A 22861-nucleotide genomic window follows, 5' to 3' on the forward strand; every position below is an offset into this window, starting at 1 on the left:
CACTCTCACACTTTCTCTCTTCACTCTCACTCTCACACTTTCTCTCTCGCTCACACTCTCTCTCGCACTTTCTCACTCTCACTCTCTACACTTTCTGTCTCACACTTTCCCTCTCACTCTCACTTTCTCTCACAACTTTCTCTTTCACTCTTACTCTCACACTCTCTCGCACTTTCTCTCTCACTCTCACTCTCACTCTCTCACACTTTCACTCTCACTTTCTCTCTTCTCTCTCTCTCTCTCTCTCTCCTTTCTCTTTCTCCTCCTTTTCTCTCACTCTTTTTCTCCCCTTTCTGTCTCCCTCCCCCTCTCACTTCCGTCCTTTCTCTTTGCCCCTCCCCCTTCCCTTCATACTTCTTTTATATTTTTTCTTCCCTCCCTTTTCTTCTACTTTTTCTTTTCTCTTCTCCTCCCTTCTCCCCCCCCCCCCCCACTTGCTGGATTCTGAGTCAGAGCTGAGTTCAACACTTAACTACTTGTGAGTCTAGGAAAATTAGTTAACCTCTGTCTGCTTCAGTTTTCTCAACTGCAAAATGAGTTTAATAACATAGCCAACTTCCCAAGATCGTTGTGAGAGTCAAATGAGATTTTTGGAAAGCCCTTCCAAAATAGCAAGATGTACCTAGCAACATTTAAGGCACTTAAATGTTTCCTTCCTTTCATTCTTCCCTTCTTTCTCTTTCCTCTCCTCACCTTTTTCCTTCTTTCCTTTGTCCTCTTAAGTCACTCTTCCGCTTTTCTTCTCCTTTTCTGTATTTCTTTTCTCATTTCTGCTCCCCCCCCCCCTTATCTTACCTTTTCAAATTCCTTTAAGTTCCCTATATCTTCCCTCTATCCTACTACCTCTCTTCTACCTTACTCATCTGGGGATTTTCATCTCCTTCACCCTTACCTGTACCTCCTCTTCTCCCTCAAAGTTTTCTCATTCCCATTTCACTAATCTCCACTCTATACACACAATCAATCAGAAAGCATTTATTTAGCTCCCACTAAGTGTCCCTCATTGTGCTAAGCCCTTGGAGGATACAAAAAAAATCACAAAAGAGTGTTCCCATCTTCTTCCAATCTAATGGGGGGATCATATGCAAAGACACACACACATATATGCGTATATATAATAAATCAAGCTTTATACAGTATAAATAGGAAACAAAACTAGGAAAAACATTAGAATTGAAGAGTTGGAAAAGCTCCAGTAAAAAATAAGATTTTAGTTGGGACTTAAAGGAAGTCAGTAGACCAAAAAGTTGGAGCAGAGGAGGGGGGTATTCCAGTTTTGGGGAACTGACAGAGAAAATGCCCAGAGCTGAGAAATGGAGTGTGTGGTTCATGGAACAGACAAGGAGGGACCAGTGTCACTAGATAAAAGAGTACTCATTGTAGATTAAGGTAGAAGACTGCAAAAGTAGGAGGAGGCTAAATTACAAAGGGCTTTGAATGACGAATAATTTGTATTTGCTTCTGGAGGCTATAGGAAGTCACTGAAATTAATTGATTAGGGGTGTAACATGTTTGGTAAAGTTATTTCAGTAGTCGAATGGAGGATAAATTGGTGGCGAAAGTCTTGAAGCAAGCAGACCCACCATCACGATATTGCAATAATCCAGACGTTCTGTGTGATAAGGGCCTATTCTAGAGAGATGGCAATGTTAGAGGAGAGAAGGAAGGATAAGTGAAGAGACCCACAGGTCTTGAATATGGAGAGTGAGAGATACAGAATGATTCCTAGGATGCCAGCCTGAAGAGTTAGGAGGATGGCATTTCCTTCTGCAGTAACAGGGAAGGAGTAGGGTGGACATTTAGGGAGAAAGATAATGAGCTCAGTTTTAGACCCACTGAGTGTCCAGTTCTAGCTTTCTGAATGGCAGTAGGAGATGTGAGATTGGAGGTCAGCAGAGTTTAGGGCAGAATAGGTTTAAAGAACGTCAGCACAGAGATTCAAAATAAGTGACAGAATCTGGGATGACAGAGGGGACAATCTGTTGGAGGAGATGGGATGGAAATGGAATCATTTGAAGTTGAGGTATTGACCTTGGTAAAGAGTAAGGTCACTTCATCATGTGAAACAGGTAAAGAAAAAAATGATAGTAAAAGCATCTGACTCATGGGAGATGTGAAGAGGAAAGAAGAGAAAACTCTCAGTAAATATCCATTATTTTATCTCACTCACACATAGTATTCATTCTTCTAGATTTCTGATTTCCTCAGGGGACTTACAGAAAGTTGTGGGCAAGGCCCATGTTTTTGGTCTACTAACAAGGGTCCAGTAATGTAAATGATCTCTTCACATATTAAGAATATCTTATTTATAGAGTTGGGAAGAGACTGATAGTCATAAAAAAAACTTTGAAGTAAAAAAAATGAAATAGGGAACAACTTTTTGATAGCCTTGTAGACATTTTCCATCACAGATTCAGATCTAGAATCACAGAAATCAAAGGGACCCTCAATCTTATCTAGTCCAGCCCTCTTACATAGCTCAACTGTTTATACTATGTGTAGCAGTAGAGAGAAACAATGGCCTTCAAATCAAGAATAGAAATATTTTAATTTTTTGAAATAATGGAAATTTACAGTAGTATGGATTTCTTTTTCATCTAGATCAATAATTTAATTATTAAGGAACTCAGTATGCAATGCTGGCATTAGGGAATATCTACAATTTATTTGCAAAATAATAATTTATTATTTATTAAGAATAAATTCTTTTGTGTATGCATGCATACATACCACATATGTGTGTGTGTATATATATTCTTTCACACATATATTTATATATAGTTTATGTTATAATCATTTGCAGTTATACTCTAATTCTACCCCTTAACTCGTGGGAGCCTTTGCTACTAACAAAAAGAAAATGTTAAGCAAAATCAATCAATACTATAATGTAGTGTGACTATATGTACAACTTCTCACACTCATAGTCTTTCACTTCTTTTACAAAAGAATGGTGATTGTTATTTCTGTTCAATCATCCTCCTCAGTCTTACTCTTCATGAGCCCATTTGGGGTTTTCTTTGCAAAGATACTGGAGTGGTTTTCCATTTCCTTCTCTAGTTCATTTCACAGAAAAGGAAACTAAAGCAAACAGGATTAAGTGACTTGCTCAGGGTCACACAGAGCTAGTAAGTATCTGAGGCTGGAATTGAGCTCAGGAATATGATTTCACTCTTCCACTCTATCTACTCAGTAAAAAAGGGTGATACTTTTCCTCATTTTCTCTTCAGGTCCATAATTGATCATGATAATTATTCAATGTACTGATCATGCAACTTTGTGCCTAGGACACCAAGAGGTTAAATGACTTGGCCATAATCTTGTAGCTGAGGTTTTCCTCAAATTGTCAAGTCAAAAATCATTTGTTAAGCTATTACTGATCCGTGGTAGAGCCTTCTGAACTTAAATTGGTCTAATCAGCCATGATCAGACACACTGTACCTTGACCTCAACATAGTAATGTCATCTTGGTTTTCTTTGAGAACAAAGGACAACAACCAACCAAATAAACAAGTAAGGGAGTTAATAATTTTTCTTTTTGTAAAAGCAATACCTGTCCTTAGGGAATTAATATTTGAATGAAGGAGATATTATGTAAACAACAAGATATATAGACATCACTGTTTGATAGAAAAGAAAGGAGGGGAAAGGAAGAAAAAGGAAGAGAAAGAAGGAGAGAGAAAAAATTTAAGGTAATATCAGAGGGAGGGCCGGAAGGGTTGGGAATGGGGAGAAGACACTGAAAAGCCTCTTCCAGAAAACTGGAATTTAATCTGAGTCCTGAATATAACCAGGAAAGCCAGGAAACTGAGACAAGGAGGGAGGTCATTCTCAGCATGGAAGACAGCCAGGAAAAAGATAGAATTTTATTAACTGAGGGTAGTGTTGAGGGACAAGAAAGCCAGTGTGACTGGGTCACAGTGTCCTTAGAGAGGAATAAAAGTAAAAGAAACTGAAAAGATAAGAAGAGGCAAGATTGAGAAGAATTTTAAAAGCTAAACAGCAGCAGCCCCAAAGCCCATTGGTGTAGATGGAAATCAATGTCCTTTGCCTCTGTGAAGGAGTGGGGAGATGGAAGGGGCGGGGAGGGGGGGGAAGGGAAGTTGGGGACCCAGTTGGGCAGAATGAAAGAGGGTGCTTCTGGCTTCCATCTTTGAAAAGGAATATGAAAAAGGTCAAAACCACTTCAAGTTGCTGAAGGAAACGAATATCTTGACTTGCAGGTGAATTGAATTTAAGTGAGGTAGAGTTGTACAGTTGTCAACTTTATTTTCTCTTTCTAAGTCATCAAAGTCCAGTGGCAGGACAAAACTCAAGATGACTGCCAGTGGTCCAGGATACAACAGATGACCTTATTTCTCTTAGATGCCTGACCAAGTTCTAAGTTCTCCACAGCAACTATTTGGGGGGCTTCTGAGTCATTGGAACAAATTGTTCTCATATGTCCATTTTTTGGGGGGGATATCTTCACATGCTTGGTGTAGATACCCCCCTAGCTTCCTAATGGGTTTGAGACCCCTTGGTTTCCCTCAATCTGGTTTTCACTCTGGGGTGAGGTTGCTGTACATACTACAGCTTCTTGAAACTACAGGTGAGTGTAGGTGAATACCAAAGGTGAATGAGCAGCCTTGAAAAGGGCTCAGCAAGCCTTCATATCAGAAGTGGCAACCCTCTTTGAATATCACATTTACCCAGCTACTCTAAAAACTTTGGGAAGTTTCCCCTTCACTAAGATCTAGGACTCTTTCTTATTTGATCTGAGTTAGCTTGATTCCAATGGGAAAGCCCTTTTATTCAGTATTGCCTTTATATATTCTCCTATGTATATTTTCTCTGATTTTTGTTTTCTACCCATTTGGATAAATGAGTTTTCTTTATAATTGCAATGAGTGTTCATTGTAGAACTGAGATTTGGTGGGAAAGGGGTCAAGATTCAGATATAGTGCTTGGGAGTCTTCCTTTTACTCTAATATTGAAACAGTAATCAGAAGTTAGAGGGGAATTTCAAATGTTCCTTTTGGAATGGCCAGAGCTAAACAGAAGGTTTGATCTTCAGATAAAGGACTCAGGTGAAGCATGGAGATTGGAGGAGAGGGGGGAAATATGAGAGACTTAATGAGGATGAACTGCATGTATTCCTGCATAGAAAAATGACACTGATAATACTCATATGAACCTTCTCAGTAATAGAGCAGGTAGAGAGAGCTTTTATAGTTGAAGCACAGGAGAAAGCTGAATTCGAAGATAAAATATGGTGTAAAAATGGAGTCAATAGAAAAAAAGGGAAATGGAATGGGAGAAAGAAAAAGGAGAGAGGGAATAGTCCAAGATATTTCACATAAGATTTTTTTTATTACAATGAGCTATTGCAATGATATGGAAGGGGGAGGCAAGGGGAAATGAGGGAACCTTTGATCTCATCAGAGGTGACTAGGAGAGGAAACAGCATATATACTCAATGGGGTATAGACATCTGAAGTAAGAAGGAGAGAAGGGGGACAGGGGGGATGTGAATAAAGGAGGAGAGGATGGACCATGGGGGGAGAGTGGTCAGATGTAACACATTTTCTTTCTTACTTCTTGCAAGGGTCTGGGATTGGAAGGCCTGCCCAGGACCATAGGGCCAGGTGGATTCTGGGCCTAAGGGGTGGTATGGGGGCTCAGGGCTTCTTGGCCCCAGGACCAGGAATCTGTCTGCTGAGCCAGTCAACGACCCTACAGCAGAGTCGGAGTGAAAGGAGAGAGAAAACAGAGTACATGGTAGTGGAGAAATAAGAAAGGAGGGAGTTGCGATCAGCAATGGCAATGTTGGAAAAATATGGAAGTAACTTTTGTGATGGACTTATCATAAAGAATGAGATCCACCCATGACAGAGTTGTTGGTGTTGGAACAAAGACTCAAGCACGTTTTTTGTTGTTATTATTTGGGGGAAGGTGCAGGGCAAGTGGGGCTGGATGGCCTGCCTGGGGCCACATAGCAGGGTGATCTTTGGGTGTCTGGGGCTGGATTTGGACCCAGATGCTCCTGGCTCAAGGGCCAATGCTCTGTCTGCCACCCAGCCACCCCTACTATTATTACTATTTTATTTTATTTTGGGGTTTTTTTTCTTCTTTTTGGTTTTTGCAGGGTAATGGGGATCGGGTGGTTTGCATGTCACATGGCTGGGTGATTGTTGGGTTTACGAGACTGGATATGGGCTCGGGTGCTCATGGCTCCAGGGCTGGTGCTTCGTCCATGGCGCCACCTGGCCATACCTACAATTATTACTATTATTTTTTTAAATTTTAATTTTTTTTCTCTCCCCTTTACTTTTTTCGCCCAAGCAAGTCTATCTATATTCATAGGGGAGGAGGGGTATTTTGTTTACTTGTAAACAAGAATATTTTATTAATGTAAAAAAACATTTGTACAAAATGAGAATAAAGAAAAGATAAATAAAAAAATTTTTAAAAATTTAAAAAAATAGAAGTTAGAACCCCAAAACTCATCCCCTACACTCACAATATATTTTAGAGTGTATATATTTATAATAATATGATATATTTTTATGACACTATGAATTATCATATAATATATATAATAAATATAAATCTCTATCTAGCTATCAATTTTAGCCCTATACCCTCTTTATCTGAGGATAATAGCCAAGCTTCTGACCTAAACCCTCTGCTTCCCCTCCTGACAGGAATTAAAATCTCTCTTGAAGGATAAGGGGGATGAGAAGCTAAAGCTATCTGCTTTGGCTCCCTTCAGCCCATAAAATGATGCACCTATGTTCCTTACAACACATGGGTCTCCCACATATTTTTGAACCTGGAGGTAATAGGGGCTTACTGAAGTTTATTGAGTAGGAAGTTATATGGTTAAATCTGGGCTTTAAATGGTTAATTTTGGCAACTGAATGGAAGTTGAACTAAACTGAGAAAAGATTTGAGGAAGAGAGACCCACTTAGAAATGCCATTGCAATATTCCAAAGTAAGGTCATGAGGGCCCACACTAGGGAGAGACTGAGTGAAGGAAAGAGGACTTATTAAAGAGGTATTTCAAAGGTAGAAACAAGAGGGCTTGGCAACAGATTGGACCTGTGGGATTGGATATGTAAATGAGGCATAGAGGAAGATGCTTGCTTGGGTGGCAAGCCTAGATGATTAGAGGTATGGTGATGTCCTAACAATAATAGGGAAATTTGAAAAAGGGGAAGGTTTTGGGGGGGGGGGGAAGATAACGACTTCAATTTCTTTCAGGTTGACTTTAAGCTATCTGCAAAACATCTAGATGTTCAAACCATCCAGTTCACTAGGACCCACAGTACTTTCTATCTTATGTTAAATTAAAGCCACTTAAATAGGTCTGTGGTCAAATTTATGTATTTACTTCAAACCCCTCCATGTCTACTCACATACTGCAATTCATACTGAAGGGTCTGTCCAGAGTACTTAAGGGAACCTGCCTCAATTTCTTCTTATATCAAAAAGATGCCAATAGAGCACTCAGATTACTTACTTGTTATCCCTAGAGGGTTGCTAGGTCACCAGTCCAGCTTTAGTTTTATTCATACATATTTTTGATGCAATGCTTTAGTTGAATTCTTCTTCAAAGTCCCTAATTAATTAAATGTTATTGCTGACTTAGACCTATCATGCATCTCTCCTCAGTTCTCTGTGTGATTCTCATTTTTAATTAAAATAATTTTAAAATGTGCCAATACTTCCAGCTATAGACTATTGATATTAAAAAGACTTTGTTCCTGGGAGAAGTTTGATATCATTAAAGGAATTTTACAAGTTTCTGAAGACAATCCAACCAACTTGCTTATTCCTGTTTAATTCTTGGCTCAACTCATTTTCCAGTTGTGATCAAATGATATAATATTTGTAAAAATACTTAGTATAGTGCCTGGCTATGCTAAGAGTAGGTATTTAATGAATGCTTATTTTCTTCCCAATTGTAATTACTATGTGTACTATATACCTGTATTATGCATATATACACACATACACAAAATATATAAATATATATTGATGTGCAAGTTCTTTATAATTTTTTTAATTACCATGGAAAAATTTTTTAGGACACAACCTTTAATGCAACATTTTCTTAATTACTATGGGAAAATTTTAAAAGATTTAAAAAAAAACAGAAATAAACTTGAATCAAGCCCAGAACTGAAAAAAAATTGGGCCAGATAATTCACAGAAGAATAATAGAGGTGAATCTAATTGCTGACTAATGTATAATTGACATAGCTAGGTGGCATAGAAGATAAGAGTATTGAATCTGGATTCAGGAAGACCTAAATTTGAATCCTGCCTCAGACACTTTCTGTGTGACACTGAGAAAGTTGTTACATTTCTCTTCACCTCATCTGTAAAATAGGAGGAATAATAGCACCATTCTCAACAGTTTATTTTTTGGAAGGCAATGGGGTTAGGTGACTTGCCCAAGTTTACATAGCTAAGTAATTATTAAATGTCTGATGTTAGATTTGAATTCAAGTCCTCCTGACTCCAGAGCCAGTATTCTATCCGCTGCATAACCTAGATGACCCTCTCAATAGTTTTTGTGAGGGTCAAGGTAACATGTAAAATACTTTGTAAACATTTTTGTTGTTTGTTGTTCATGCCTTTCAATCTTGTTTGACTCTTGGTAACCCTTGGGGGTTTTTCTGGACAAAGATACTAGAGTTGTTTGCCATTTCCTTCTCCAGTTTATTTTACAAATGAGGAACCTGAAGCAAACACTTATGGGACCTGCCCAGGGTCCCACAGCTTGTAAGTGTCTGAAATTAGATTTGAACTCTGGAATATGTCTTCCTTGACTCCAGTTACATTCCTTGTCAACCTTTAAGTGATTCATAAACATAATGTTTATTAAATGCTATGTTGTTGTTGCTATTATATTGTGGTATAGTGGAAAGAATACTGGATTTGAAGTCAGGGTTTGGTTTCTCATATTTAAGCTCTTCCATTTACTTCCAATGTAATGTAGGGCAAGTCACATCCTCCAACTACATCTCAATTCTCTTATTTGTAAAGGTGCTAGTTTTATTAGATGACCTCTAGGGTCCTTGCAAACTCTATGATCCTTTGATCCAGATTGTATCCAGCAAAACCCTTTCCTCCCTCATTCTATCCTTTCCCTATGCTCCCCATTCTTCTGACCTAGAGCTGGTGTGGGGAGCCTTTATTCTGCCAAGGTCCATTTGAATAGTTATAACATCATTTGCCTGCTGTGTTTGGTCAAACATTTAATTAATCCCCCCCAAAAAAATGTTTCTGGATTTATTGAATTTCCACCAGATTCCTGTCCCTGACTAAAGCAAATTTTCTTCCTTCCTTTTTTCCTTCCTACTGTTCTTACTATACCATTTGGTTAAATGCCTTTGCTAAGAGCTAATTTAGTCTGCTGTTTGATTGTTAATATGTAACACATTTCTAGGACTCATGACCTTTAGTGTCAGAAGGTTCTGTAAGGTACTTTATAGAATCCTAGGTAGCAGCCATTCCTCTGGGACCCAATCTTTTTTTTTTTAATTAAATTAAATATCAATTTGTTATTTCTTCTTTTTAAAATATAAGTATTTTATTTTTTTCTCAAATGCATACAATGTTATTTTTTAACCAATCATTTTTTTTTGCCCTTCCTTCTTTTTCATTTATTTAAGGCAATGGGGTTAAGTGACATGCCCAAAGTCACACAGCTATGGAATTATTAAGTGTCTGAGGGCAGAATTGAAATCAGGTCCTCCTGACTCCAGGACCAGTTTTCTATCCACTGCTCCACCTAGCCTCCCCTAATCATTTTTGGGCAAAGTTTTGAAAGGTTTTCTCCCCCCTTTCCCTTCCCTTCCCCGCCCCCGCCATAGAAAGCAATCCGATATAGTCTCTACATTTGTAACCATGCTAAACAGAGAATGAAACCAAACATGTTGTGAGAAAAGAATCAGATTCAGAAAGAAAACATTAGAGATAAAATTACATAATACATAAAACAATTTTTAAAAATTGAAGTTCATAAACTTTAGTCTTCATTTAAACTCCACAGTTCCCTCTCAACCCCAGAGGCTTGGCTACCATCTTTCCCTCAGGTTCTATGTGTGCTGAAGGGCAGTTAGGTGGCACAGTGGATAGAACCCTGAAGTCGAGAGGACCCAAGTTCAAATGTGACTTCAAACACTTAACACTAGCTCTGTAATCTTGGGCAAGTCATTTAACCCTGATTTTTCTCACATCTAGGGTCATCTCCAATTGTCCTGATTCATATCTGGTCACTGCACCTGGAAGGCTCTGGAAGAGAACTGAGGCTGGTGACTTGGCACAGCACCCCCTCACTCAAATCCAATTCATGCACTTGTCATGGCATCCACCTCCATGTTATCAACCTTCTCTTCTTGGAGAATGAATGACAAAAACAACAATGTGTTCTTTTCAAAAAGACAGGGGTCGGGTGACTGCGCCGGAGCTGAGCTGGCCCGGCCCGCAGTGGCCGCAGCAGCATTCCGCAGTCCCCGCCCGCTGCCATGCCCTTCTCCAACAGCCACAACATCACAACATGCTCAAGTCGCGCTTCCCGGCCGAGGAGGAATACCCCGACCTGTCCTCGCACAACAACTACATGGCCAAGGTGCTGATGCTCGAGCTCTACAAAAAGCTCCGGGACAAGGCCACGTCCAGCGGCTTCACTCTGGATGATGTCATCCAGACCGGCATGGACAACCCAGGACACCCATTCATCATGACTGTGGGCTCTGTAACTGGAGATGAAGAGTCCTATGAAGTGTTCAAGGAACTGTTTGATCCTATCATTGAGGACCGACATGGAGGCTACAAGCCTTCCGATGAGCATAAGACTGATCTTAACCCTGACAATCTGCAGGGTGGTGATGACCTGGATCCCAACTATGTGCTGAGCTCTCGTGTTTGAACTGGCCGGAGCATCCGAGGATTCTGCCTGCCCCCACATTGTAGCCGGGGCCAGCGCCAGGCCATAGAGAAGCTCTCTGTGGAAGCCCTGGCTAGCCTGGAAGGTGACCTGAATGGGAAGTACTATGCTTTGAAGAATATGACTGAGCAGGAACAGCAGCAGCTGATTGATGACCACTTCCTTTTCGACAAGCCTGTCTCCCCACTCCTTTTGGCCTCTGGCATGGCCTGAGACTGGCCTGATGGCAGGGGCATTTGGCACAATGACAACAAGACCTTTTTGGTTTGGATCAATGAGGAAGATCACCTGAGGGTCATCTCTATGCAGAAGGGGGGGGGAACATGAAGGAGGTGTTCACATGCTTCTGCAATGGACTCACCCAGATTGAAACCCTTTTTAAGACCAAGAACTACGAGTTCATGTGGAATCCTCATCTGGGTTATATCCTGACATGCCCCTCCAACCTGGGTACAGGCCTACGAGCAGGTGTGCATATCAAACTTCCTCACCTGAGCAAGCATGAGAAGTTTGGTGAGGTGTTGAAGAAGCTGAGGCTGCAGAAGAGGGGGACAGGGGGTGTGGACACAGCAGCTGTGGGTGGTGTCTTTGATGTCTCCAATGCTGACCGACTGGGCTTCTCTGAGGTAGAGCTGGTACAGATGGTGGTGGATGTTGTGAAGTTGCTCATTGAGATGGAGAAGCATTTGGAGCAGGAGCAGTCCATTGATGACCTTATGCCAGCCCAGAAATGAGCAGTTGTGCCCTTCCCCCTCAATTCTGAACTTCCTAATTTATTGGATGAATGAATAACCATCCTTTCCCCCCGTGGCACCCTGGGGGGCTCTGGATGCAGCCCACCTAATCATGCTGTAGAGAAGTCTTCCTTCCATCCTTTGGTGTTAGAGTTTTATTTTTGATGGCTGAGATGTTGCTGAATGCAGAAATAATAAACTATTGTTTTGGCCTAAACAAAATAAAAAGACAGGGGTCTTGGTTTAAAAAGGCCATTCTCTGACTCATTTTCTTCCTGATCCAGGTTTAATCACTGAATGGGTGTTGCCTCAGTCAAAACTGAGAGTAGTTAAAGATCCTAGCTTAAAAACTTTGCACAGATCTCTTTCATAAATCCAATTCCTTTGCATACTATCCTGATGGATAGTATTTTCCATCAAAAGTTCTTTGAAATTGTTTTTGATTATGTACTGCTGAAATGAACAAGTTCAACATGGTTGATCATCACTTCATGTTGTTATTGTTAATGTGTATAATGTTCTGGTTCTGCTCATTTCACTCAGCATCAGTTCATGCCAAATCTTTCCAGGCTTTTCTGAAATCCCATGCCTCATGAATTCTTATAGAACAATAGTGTTCCATAACATATGTATACCACAATTTGTTCAGCCATTCCCCAATTGTTGGTCATCCTCTCAATTTCCAAAAAGAGCTTTTTCATAATCTCTTTAGGATACAGACCCAGTAGTAGTATTGCTGTGTCGGAGGGCATGCATAGTTTTATTGCTCTTTGGGCATAATTCCAAATTGCTCTCAGAAAGCTTGGATCAGTTCACAACTCCACCAATAATGAATTAGTATCCCAGATTTCCCAAATCCCCTCCAACACTGATCATTATCCTTTTTAGTTATAGAGGCCAATTTGAGAGGTGTGAGATATGGGACCCAATCTTTGAATTTAGTTTACAAGGGCAGCACCAGAGAGAGCTCAATACTAGGATGACTGGGGAATGAGACTGTACATAAGATTTAGATTTTTAAATTCCCCTTGAAGGTCATTTACTACATTCTCTCACATTATAGATGAAATAAAGGCCCTAAGATATTATTACTTGAATTTCCTATCCAACAAAGACTAGCCTTCTACACCACTTTTTATTGTTATTGAGTCATATTCATGTTTGATTCTTCATGATCCCATTTGGAGTTTTCTTTGCAAAGATACTGAAGAGGTTTACCATTTTCTTCTCCAGTTCATTTTTCAGATGAGAAAATTGAGGCAAATTGAGGTGAAGTGACTTATCCAAGGTCACACAGTTAGTAAGCATCTAAGGTCAGATTTAAACTCAGGTCCTACTAATTCCAGACCAGGTGCTCTATCCACTGTGATTCCTCAAAGTCCTTCACTACTTAGAGATGATCAATTTCCAAAGAATTTGAATAAAAGAAGTTTGTTAACCAAAATTTTGGGGAACATAATTTAATCTTTACCTGATTTCAGAAGGCACTAGGGATCTTGGAATTTTTCCTTGAACATGAAGCATTGCTATCCAAACTATAGAGAAAAATATGTTCTATAAGCATTCTGATTGTTTGGAGTCTAAATAAATTCGATTTTAGAATGTTATGAATTTGTTTTGATTGACTTAACTAAATACAATAATGCAGCTAGCTTTTACATGCCACTTTCAGATTTGTAAAGCACTTCACATTTGACAGTTAAGTGTTTAAGACAGGATTCAAACTTAGTTCTTCCAGAATCTAGATCCAACACAATTCATTATGCTATCTAGCTGCCCAGGCTAGTCAGTTTTTATTTTGCTGTTTTCAGGCTGGTATAAATGAAGCTTATTCTTTTCTTCTACTATCTACATCATAATACTTTCCTTAAATGATATCCATGTGTAGGATGGTTATTTCCTGTGAAAAGGAGTAAGAAAAATAATGGGGAAAAGGTGGGGATAAAGAGGGGTTTTCTAGAGTCAGGACTGTTAAATTTTTGGTGTGAGCAATTACATCTCAGAAATCAGCAAATGCTACAAAACAGGAATTGGTTTAATGCTTTGTTGATTGTCTAGACTTAAGAAAGTGATGGAGAAGATGTTAATAGTGCAGATGAAACTTAAAAGTGTGTTATAAGTTCATTACCCCTCCCTTAAGAGAGCTGGTTGATAAACATTTATTAGCATACTCCTGGATAAGGATCAGACATGTCTGGGAACCTACCTACAGATACAGTGGAAAGAATCCACCAGGGAAGAGATGAGAAAGCAGGTATGAGTTCTGAGGATGGAAGAAGGAAAATGATGAAAAACTTGATATTAAAAAAAAAAATTAAGTCATATAACTTGAGCAAGTTAGTAGATTCTAAATTCAATTTTACAAAGAGATGTGCCCCACTTTTTTGGGAATTGTGTAGGCATCTTGGCAGTGGCTTCTGAGTATTATGGGCCTAGTTGCATATATCAAGATGCAAATTTTGTCACTTTATAATTGGGATACTTAGGCTCTGAGGCTTTCCCAGGGTCATATGGTAAGCCTCAGAGGCAGGATTTGAACCCAAGTCTTCCTCTAAGTCCAACACTTCATATCAATTGTACCAACAAAATATGCTAGAGAAAAATTAAGTCATGAGGCCAGGAGGAAGAATTGGTATATTCTTTGCTACCCATTTCTACTTTTACACCCTCCTCTGAAGTCATCTTACAGAAGCTACTTCTCCTTTAAAGTTCATTGTCTCCTGTTCTGATCTTTTAGCTGTCATTTATGCCCCTTTAGGTCACCTTCTCTCTTCTCCACAGTTTATAGCTTTTTGTTTAACCTACCAGAAAGCTATTTTGAATTGGAAAGCCTGAGAGTCTTCCCTCTCAAACTGATTTTTTTTTGGGACAGGCGTCTTGGTTAAAAAAAGGCCATTCTCTGCCTCATTTTCTTCCTGATCCAGGTTTAGTCACTGAATGTGTGTTGCCTCAGTCAAAACTGAGAGTAGTTAAAGATCCTAGCTTAAAAAGCCAAGATCTCCCACTGCATCCAGGGTCATTTCCATTCATTCTCATCTGTATCTGACCATTGGACTCAAATGCTTCTGGAGGAGAAAGTGAGACTGGTGACTTTACACAGATCTCTCTCACAAATCCAATTCCCTTGCATGTCATAGTATCACTTTCCTGATGTCATGGTCCTCTTTGAGAAAGAAGGATAATACAACATGAGCAACTCTACCAGTTGCTCAACCCCCCTCAGCTCCCATTATCTTTTTCTCAGGCTATCTCATTTTGCATAGTTATTTCATACTTATTGCCTCCTCCATTCATCCTTCAACCTGGAAAATCCAGATGTTAGAATTCCTAGTGACCAGTTATCATTTTTGTGTCTGGTTGGTAACACAATTATGACTCTTCCTTCTAACTATCACTCTGGTAGGCTGGGATTTGAGCTCCTATTTTTTATGAGGAGAAGAAATACCTTTCTCAGATAACAGATTCGCTATTCTTTCTATAATAAAGGCCATTGTCCTTTGTTCTTGAAGAGGACCAAAATGACATCACTATGGCAGAATCAAGGTAGAGTGTGTTCAGTTAAGGTGGATCAGCCCAATACAAACTCCAAAGTCTCTACCACAGATTGGTCACAAATAGTCCATATGAACACTGGAAATAGGTATAGCTCTAAAGTTTAGCATCTCAAGTTTCTTTTGAGTTAAAGATCATAGAACATATCACCTTCTTTGACATAGGCACACCATGCCTATGCCAACAACTCCTTTGTCTCACAAGTGATTCCAAAAGTCTTCAGAAGGATTTTGAGAGTGCCGTTCTCCATGTGTCACCTCTCCATGTGTGAGTTCTATGTAAAAATAGTCTTTTAGTCTTGCCCTAAGTGTTACCTCCTTTGCAATAGAATTTGAATGCTTTTGCAGCTCAGTTTTAGAAAAGATCTTAGTGTCAGTACCTTATTTTGTCCTGTCATTTTCAGAATTTTCCTAAGACAATTCAAATGGAATTGATTCAGTTTCCTAATGCTGGTAGACTATCCAGATTTACAGACATACAACAATAAGGTTAGCACAATGGCTTGGTAGACTTTCAGGTGGCAAATAACCATACTTTCCTTTAGAGTCTCCCAAGCACTGAGTTAGCCTCATCATCTATGTATTCATTCCTGGAAAATATACTGCCAACATAAGTGAACTTATCCATAGCATTCACAATTTCTCCATTTTCTGAAACCAGTTCCACATATTGATGGTGCAGAGCTGGCTGGTGGAGAACCTGTGTTTTCTTAATGTTAATTGTTGGATCAAAATTAGCACAAGCAGCAGAGAATTGTTCCATATTTTGCTGCATCTCAGCTCCAGAGGCTATACTGAATGCACAATCATCTGCAAACAAAAAGTCACACACCAGTTCTTCTTCCACTTTAATCTTGGTTTGTAACCTTTTCAAGTTAAGTAATTTATTGTCTGTGCAGTAGATGACCTTAATGCTGTTCTTGGTTTTTTTATTTTTGTTTTTATTTATTTAAGGCAATGTTGTTTGAGTGACTTGCCCAAGGTCACACAGCTACGCAATTATTAAGTGTCTGAGATTGGAGTTGAACTCAGGCCCTCCTGATTCCAGGGCTGGTTCTCTATGTACTGCGCCACTTAGCTGCCCCCATGCTGTTCTTGTTGAAAGTATTCAACAGGTGACAGCTAGGTGGTGTAGTGGATAAAGCACTGGCGCTGGAGTCAGGAGTACCTGGGTTCAAATCCAGTCTCAGACACTTAATAATTACCTAGCTGTGTGGCCTTGGGCGAGCCACTTAACCCTGTTTGCCTTGCAAAAACCTAAAAAGAAAAAAAGAAAAAAAAAGAAAGAAAGTATTCAACAATATTGCTGAAAATGTCATGCTAAAAAGCATACACAGAGCCTGCTTTACTTCATTGGTGACTGACAAAGCATGAGAGCATCATTCATTGCATGCCATCATGAAAATGACTTACAATACTGATAAACTTTTCAGGGCAACCAAATTTTGTCATGTGCATGAATACAAAAGGTGCACATGTTATCTGTCCAGGAAAATGAGACTTTTTGACCATGGTAGGCTATGAAATATATATATATCCAGGTCTAGCTGGATATATTGCACCTAACTATCCATACACTCTTGATTTAGTTTTATTTATGGCCAAAGGCAGGATTTGGGGGTAAGGGGTATGTCTATGGTCACAAAGTTCTACTCAGTGCCTCACAGAAGTGACCGTAGGCTATGCTGGCAGAGAATAACCTCTGCCAGATAATATTCTGCAAGAAAGGCTTCCAGTATGGTTCTGGAGAAAGTATTTCCTGCAGATCAGCCACTCAAGTATAGACAGGCTCATCACTAGTAGAATACGATCGTGAATTCTTTGACCTCAGGAACTCAGGGAACAAATGGAGGGCAACTGGAATTTTCTAAATGACTAAGATGTAATAGGAAAGCCTTAGTGAGGCTAGGCTAACTGATAGATATTCATAAAGACAGGAATTCAGCTTGGGTTAGTGGAGAGCCTTTACTCTTTAGGTAAGCCCAGCAGATAGAGTGCTGGATCTGCAGATAGGAAGATCTGAATCCAAATTCAGTCTTAGACACTTGCTAGCTGTTACTGAGCAAGTCACTTAACCTCTGTTTGCCTCAGTTTCCTCATCTATAAAATGGAGATAATAGTAGCACCTACCTCTCAGGATTGTTGTGAGAATCAAATGAAATAACAATAAAGCCTTTAGTATAATGTCTTTCATTTGATAACTATGCTAAGTATCATATTATTATCAACAGCACTATCACCACCACCATTATCGTCATCATCAATATCAATATTAACATCATTATCATTGTTAAGAGGCAACTATGGGGCGGCTAGATGGCGTAGTGGATAAAGCACCCGCCTTGGAGTCAGGAGTACCTGGGTTCAAATCCGGCCTCAGACACTTAGTAATTACCTAGTTGTGTGGCCTTGGGCAAGCCACTTAACCCCACTTGCCTTGCAAAAACCTAAAAAAAAAAAGAATTAAAAAAAATAAAAAAATTAAAAAAAGAGGCAACTAGATGGAGCAGTGGATAGCATGCAAGGCCTGGAATCAGGAACAAATGAGTTCACATCTGGCCTCAGACACTTTCTATCTATGTCACTGGAGACAATGGAACCTAACTTCCAAATTATGTTGGTTTTGAGGATAGAATGAGACCATATAAAGAACTTTGTAAACCTTAAAGTGCTATGGAAATGCTAGCTATTATTACGGTAATCACATTGGCAGAGGCTTATGAGTTGTGATTTTGAGGGGATATGGATTCACTCAATACCTTGAGCCTGGTATAGCCCTTCCCAAGTATGACAGAAAGTTGCCTCAGATACTCCACAAAATAAAATATAAAAAGTCTCTGAATCCACTATGGGAGTCCTATCTGCTTCTACAATGGCAGTAGCTGGGTGAGTTGGAGAGAGAGAGAGAAAGGGTGTTCTCATTTCAAGATCATCTATAAACTTTAATTTATCTGTTGGTATTCCAACAGATAATCCCCAATAAGGATTATTGTCCCTTGATTTAAGAAGGAATGAACATGCTACTGAAGAAATCAACTTGTTTCAATCTTGACATTCTTATTTGAAAATTAGATCTGAAGAAATAAAAAACTTAGATTAGTTTGTAGGTTTTCCTTGAAGAAATAAATAAAATAGTTGGTGGAATTGATTTCATAGTACACTCAAAAACAAAAAGAAACCTTTTTTTAAAGATTTTATTTGAATTTTGAGTTTCACAATTTTTCTCCCAATCTTAAGTCCCCCCCCCCCACCATGGAAAGCAATCTGTCAGTCTTTACTTTGTTTCCATGTTGTACATTGATCCAAATTGAGTGTGATGAGAGAGAAATCACATCCTTAAGGAAGAAACAAAAACTCTAAGAGATAACAAGATCAGACAATAAGATATCTGTTTTTTTTTCTAAATTAAAGGGAATAGTCCTTGAAATTTGTTCAAACTCCATGGCTCTTTATCTGGATGCAGATGGTATTCTCCATTGCAGACAGCCCCAAATTATCCCTGATTGTTGCACTGATGGAATGATTGAGTCCATCAAGGTTGATCATCACCCCCATGTTGCTGTTAGGGTGTACAGTGTTTTTCTAGTTCTGCTCATCAAACTCAGTATCAGTTCATGCAAATCCCTCCAGGCTTCCCTGAAATCCCATCCCTCCTGGTTTCTAATAGAACAATAGTGTTCCATGACATACATATACCATAGTTTGTTAAGCCATTCCCCAATTGAAGGACATTTACTTGATTTCCAATTCTTTGCCACCACAAACAGGGCTGCTATGAATATTTTTGTACCAGTGATAATTTTACCCTTTTTCATCATCTCTTCAGGGTATAGACCCAGTAGCTGTATTGCTGGATCAAAGGGTATGTTCATTTTTGTTGCCCTTTGGGCATAGTTCCAAATTTCTTTCCAGAAAGGTTGGATGAATTCACAGCTCCACCAACAGTGTAATAGTGTCCCAGATTTCCCACAACCCTTCCAACAATGATCATTATCCTTTCTGGTCATATTGGCCAGTCTGAGAGGTTATGAGGTGATACCTCAGAGAAGCTTTGATTTGCATTTCTCTAAGTAATGATTTAGAGCAATTTTTCATATGGCTATGGATTGCTTTGATCTCATCTGTAAATTGCCATTTGTCAATTGGGAAACGGCTTTTTTAAAAAAATATGACTCAGTTCTCTGTATATTTTAGAAATGAGTTCTTTGTCAGAATCATTAGTTGTAAAGATTGTTTCCCAATTTACTACATTTCTTTTGATCTTGGTTACAGTGGTCTTATCTGTGCAAAAGCTTTTTAATTTAATGTAATTGAAATCATCTAATTTGTTTTTGGTGATGTTCTCCATCTCTTCCTTAGTCATAAACTGCTCCCCTTTCCATAGATCTGACAGGTAAACTAATCCTTAATCTTCTAATTTGCTTATAGTATTGTTTTTTATGTCTAAATCCTGTAACCATTTGGATCTTATCTTAGTAAAGGGTGTTAGGTGTTGGTCTAATCTAAGTTTCTTCCATACTAACTTCCAATTTTCCCAGCAGTTTTATCAAAGAGAGAGTTTTTGTCCCAATAGCTGGACTCTAGCTTTATCAAACAGCAGGTTACTATAATTGTCTCCTTCTTTTGCACCTAGTCTATTCCACTGCTCCACCACTCTATTTCTTAGCCAATACCAAGCAGTTTTGATGACTGATGCTTTATAATATAATTTTAGATCAGGTAGGGCTAATCCACCTTAAAAAGAAACCTTTCCATGGGACAAATATTTGTATATCTCCTATTCCACTTGAGTATTTCAGTGATTTTGTGGAACAGAGGAAGACTGATGGATGCTGAAGTCAAGTCAACTATCTTGATCTCAATACATCCACTGTTCTACTCAGTATCTTTAAAAAGAAGTTTTATTCTTCTTCCTTCTTCCTTTCTTCTCTTCTCTTTTTCTCTTTTTTTGTTCCATCCTCTCCTCTCACCCTCTTTTTGAAAACATATTAAAAATTTTTAACATTACTTTTTAAAATGAGTTCTAAAAAAATAAAATAAAATAAAATAAAATAAAATAAAATAAAATTATGAGTTCTAATTTCCCTCCCTCCCTCCTCTCTCCTCTCCCTGAGAAAGTCAAATATCTGATATAGGTGATAAAAGTACAATCATTTAAAACATATTTCTATGTTAGTCATTTTTTGGAAGCAATGAAGAGCAGGATGATTGTCATTTCCCCATTACGACCATATACAACCAACAACTTGTGGGCAATTCCTCAACTGATGAGCATCCCCTTCATTTCCAATTCTTTGCCACCAGAAAATGAGCCGCTTTTCTGGAGATGGTTTTCCATCTGATTCAGGCCCTATAGTCACTTTTGGGTCTGGGACTTCTGGCTATCTTCTTTGAGAGAGAAGATGGAGGAGCCAAGCTCACTTCAGGTTTTTGAAGACTTTGGGAAAAGTGAGGAGGTGATAGTCTTCCAACATGTCTCTATAGCCAGCTTGTTATTCTAGAGACTTTAAGGAGTTTCCCATTAGGTTAGATCTAGAATTCTCTCAATTGATCTGAGTCACCTTAACCCCATTGGGGAAAGTTCCTTCATTCAGTATAGTGTGATATATAATCATCTCTGTATACTTTCTCTGAATTCTGTTTGGCTAACAAATTGGATAAATGGATTTCTTTGCTATTTGGTAGGTGTGCATTGTGAAACTGGTGATAAAGGGAGAAAATCTTGAATATAAAGCTTGGGGTCCTCCTCCCCAAAACTGAACAGCAATCAGAAGTTGACTTGAACCTGATTCTAATAATATTTAATGGAACATATAGATAAATTCCAGAGGAGAGGCCTATAGCCCCAGTTTTTGTTTCCCCTTCTGGCAGGAAGAATATCTCTTGTGGAGAATGGTGGATGAGGAGAAGAATCTAGGGATGTCTATTCCGACTCTATTCAAGTCACACAAAGATACCTAATGCTACAGGTGGAGGACAGTCTTTGCAACACATGGGCCTTTGCTATACATTCACATGTCATATTTGGTCAGTCAACCCCCATTCGGGGGGGGGACTCTGTTTCAAATTTTTTGCTAACCACAAATAGAACCACATCAGGGACTAGAATGCTTATTAAGTACCCAATTATTCCTGATATCATGAAAAGAGGATTATATGATTCTGACCTTAATGAATTTATTCCTTGTGACACACACACACACACACACAAAATCACTTATGCAGATAACAGGCATGTACAGAAAAAAAAAACAGCATTTTGCACTGGATTAAATGACCATTAAAGTACCTTCCAAGTCTGTAATTAGAAAATTCTACAATGCTTCAAGGATCCTGGGTTTTGATAGTGTGAATGACCTCCCACTGATATAGAGTATAACTCCCTTGCATTTTAGTAGATGATTTTGGAGAACTTCTGTGACCTAAATTTAATTTTTATTTGTTAAGGAAAGAAGTAAGGTAGGCTTAAGTGCTGGAACTTAAAAATTGAGAAAGTTAAAAAAATGAGATGGAAAGACTGGTTTGAGTTCTACAGTTTTTTTTGGAAACTAAGTCTGAGATGTCAAGATGCCATTTTAGGCACTGCCAGAGTTGGAAACATGTCTTCCTGTTTCTGGATCATTTTATTCCTATTGTCTGACTCTAGAGAGAACACAGGAAAGTCTGTTGTGCCAGAAGTTTGTTTAGTTGCTTGTTGGGCTAGGACAGAGATTACCTGGCATGTTCATCTGACAGGGTTCCATGGCAGCTCAGGTTCAGTCGCTGTGAATCCTTGCATTGGAAACTGACAATTGATAAGCTTTTCATTATGTCCTCAAGGTGCTGCTTCAGGGTCTCAGGGACTTGAGCCATGTTATCATCACCTCTCTGCCTAAACATCCATTATCCTATGGTCAACCAGGATGTAATTAGGTTGAGCCTCAGATGGCATATATATACAGTCCATCACCCATCCTATATTTGACAATTATGATTATATAATAAAAGCATGAATGAGCAATAAGGCATTTTCTTGCTATATAATTACAGGGTAGGTAAAGGTGGCAGAGTAGGGAAGGATAATATTTTGAAACAAAGTAGGTAAATCCAATCTATATTTTCTACTGTATATCTTTTGATGCTGCTTAGTTAATGTATTGCAGTTAATAATAATAATAATAATAATAGCTGCCATTTATATGGTACTTTAAAGTTTTCAAAGTGTCTCATTGATCCTTACAACAACTCGGGAATTATCGCTGTTATTTCCAACTGAAACAGACAGAATTTAAGTGACTTACCCAAGGTCACATAGCTCACAACAAATTGTCCAGAAATATGTGGGGAAATGGGGAACATCTTCAGCTAATGGTTGGGATGGAGAGATTAGAGAAGGTTATCAAAGAAGAAAGGCACTGAGTTAAATTTTCAAGGAAGGGAAGGTTTCTGAAAAATAGTGATCCCCTGTCTGATTGCATGTATAGTAGGGCCTCATTTTAATAGTTTTCAAAAGGTTTGTTTCCCTGGGGCTCTAGATGATGTTTGGTCCATATTCCTAAAACTTCTACAAATTTCCAAGCTTACAAGTCTCCAATGATGTATTTAATTTTCATAATCAAATAGAAGGAACAATTACTCAGTCAATCAGCTTTTT

The 22861-nt window shown here is 38.8% G+C and overlaps 2 pseudogenes; one reads left to right on the plus strand and one right to left on the minus strand.

The window, feature by feature from the left end:
* The first annotated feature begins 3525 nt into the window (after positions 1-3525).
* LOC141511364 (creatine kinase B-type pseudogene) lies at positions 3526-13205 on the plus strand (annotated as a pseudogene).
* An 8585-nt stretch (positions 13206-21790) lies between these two features.
* LOC141512060 (ragulator complex protein LAMTOR5 pseudogene) lies at positions 21791-22080 on the minus strand (annotated as a pseudogene).
* Positions 22081-22861: the final 781 nt, after the last annotated feature.

This window comes from Macrotis lagotis, chromosome 2 (genome assembly GCF_037893015.1).
Source record: "Macrotis lagotis isolate mMagLag1 chromosome 2, bilby.v1.9.chrom.fasta, whole genome shotgun sequence".
Taxonomy (NCBI): Eukaryota; Metazoa; Chordata; class Mammalia; order Peramelemorphia; family Peramelidae; genus Macrotis; species Macrotis lagotis.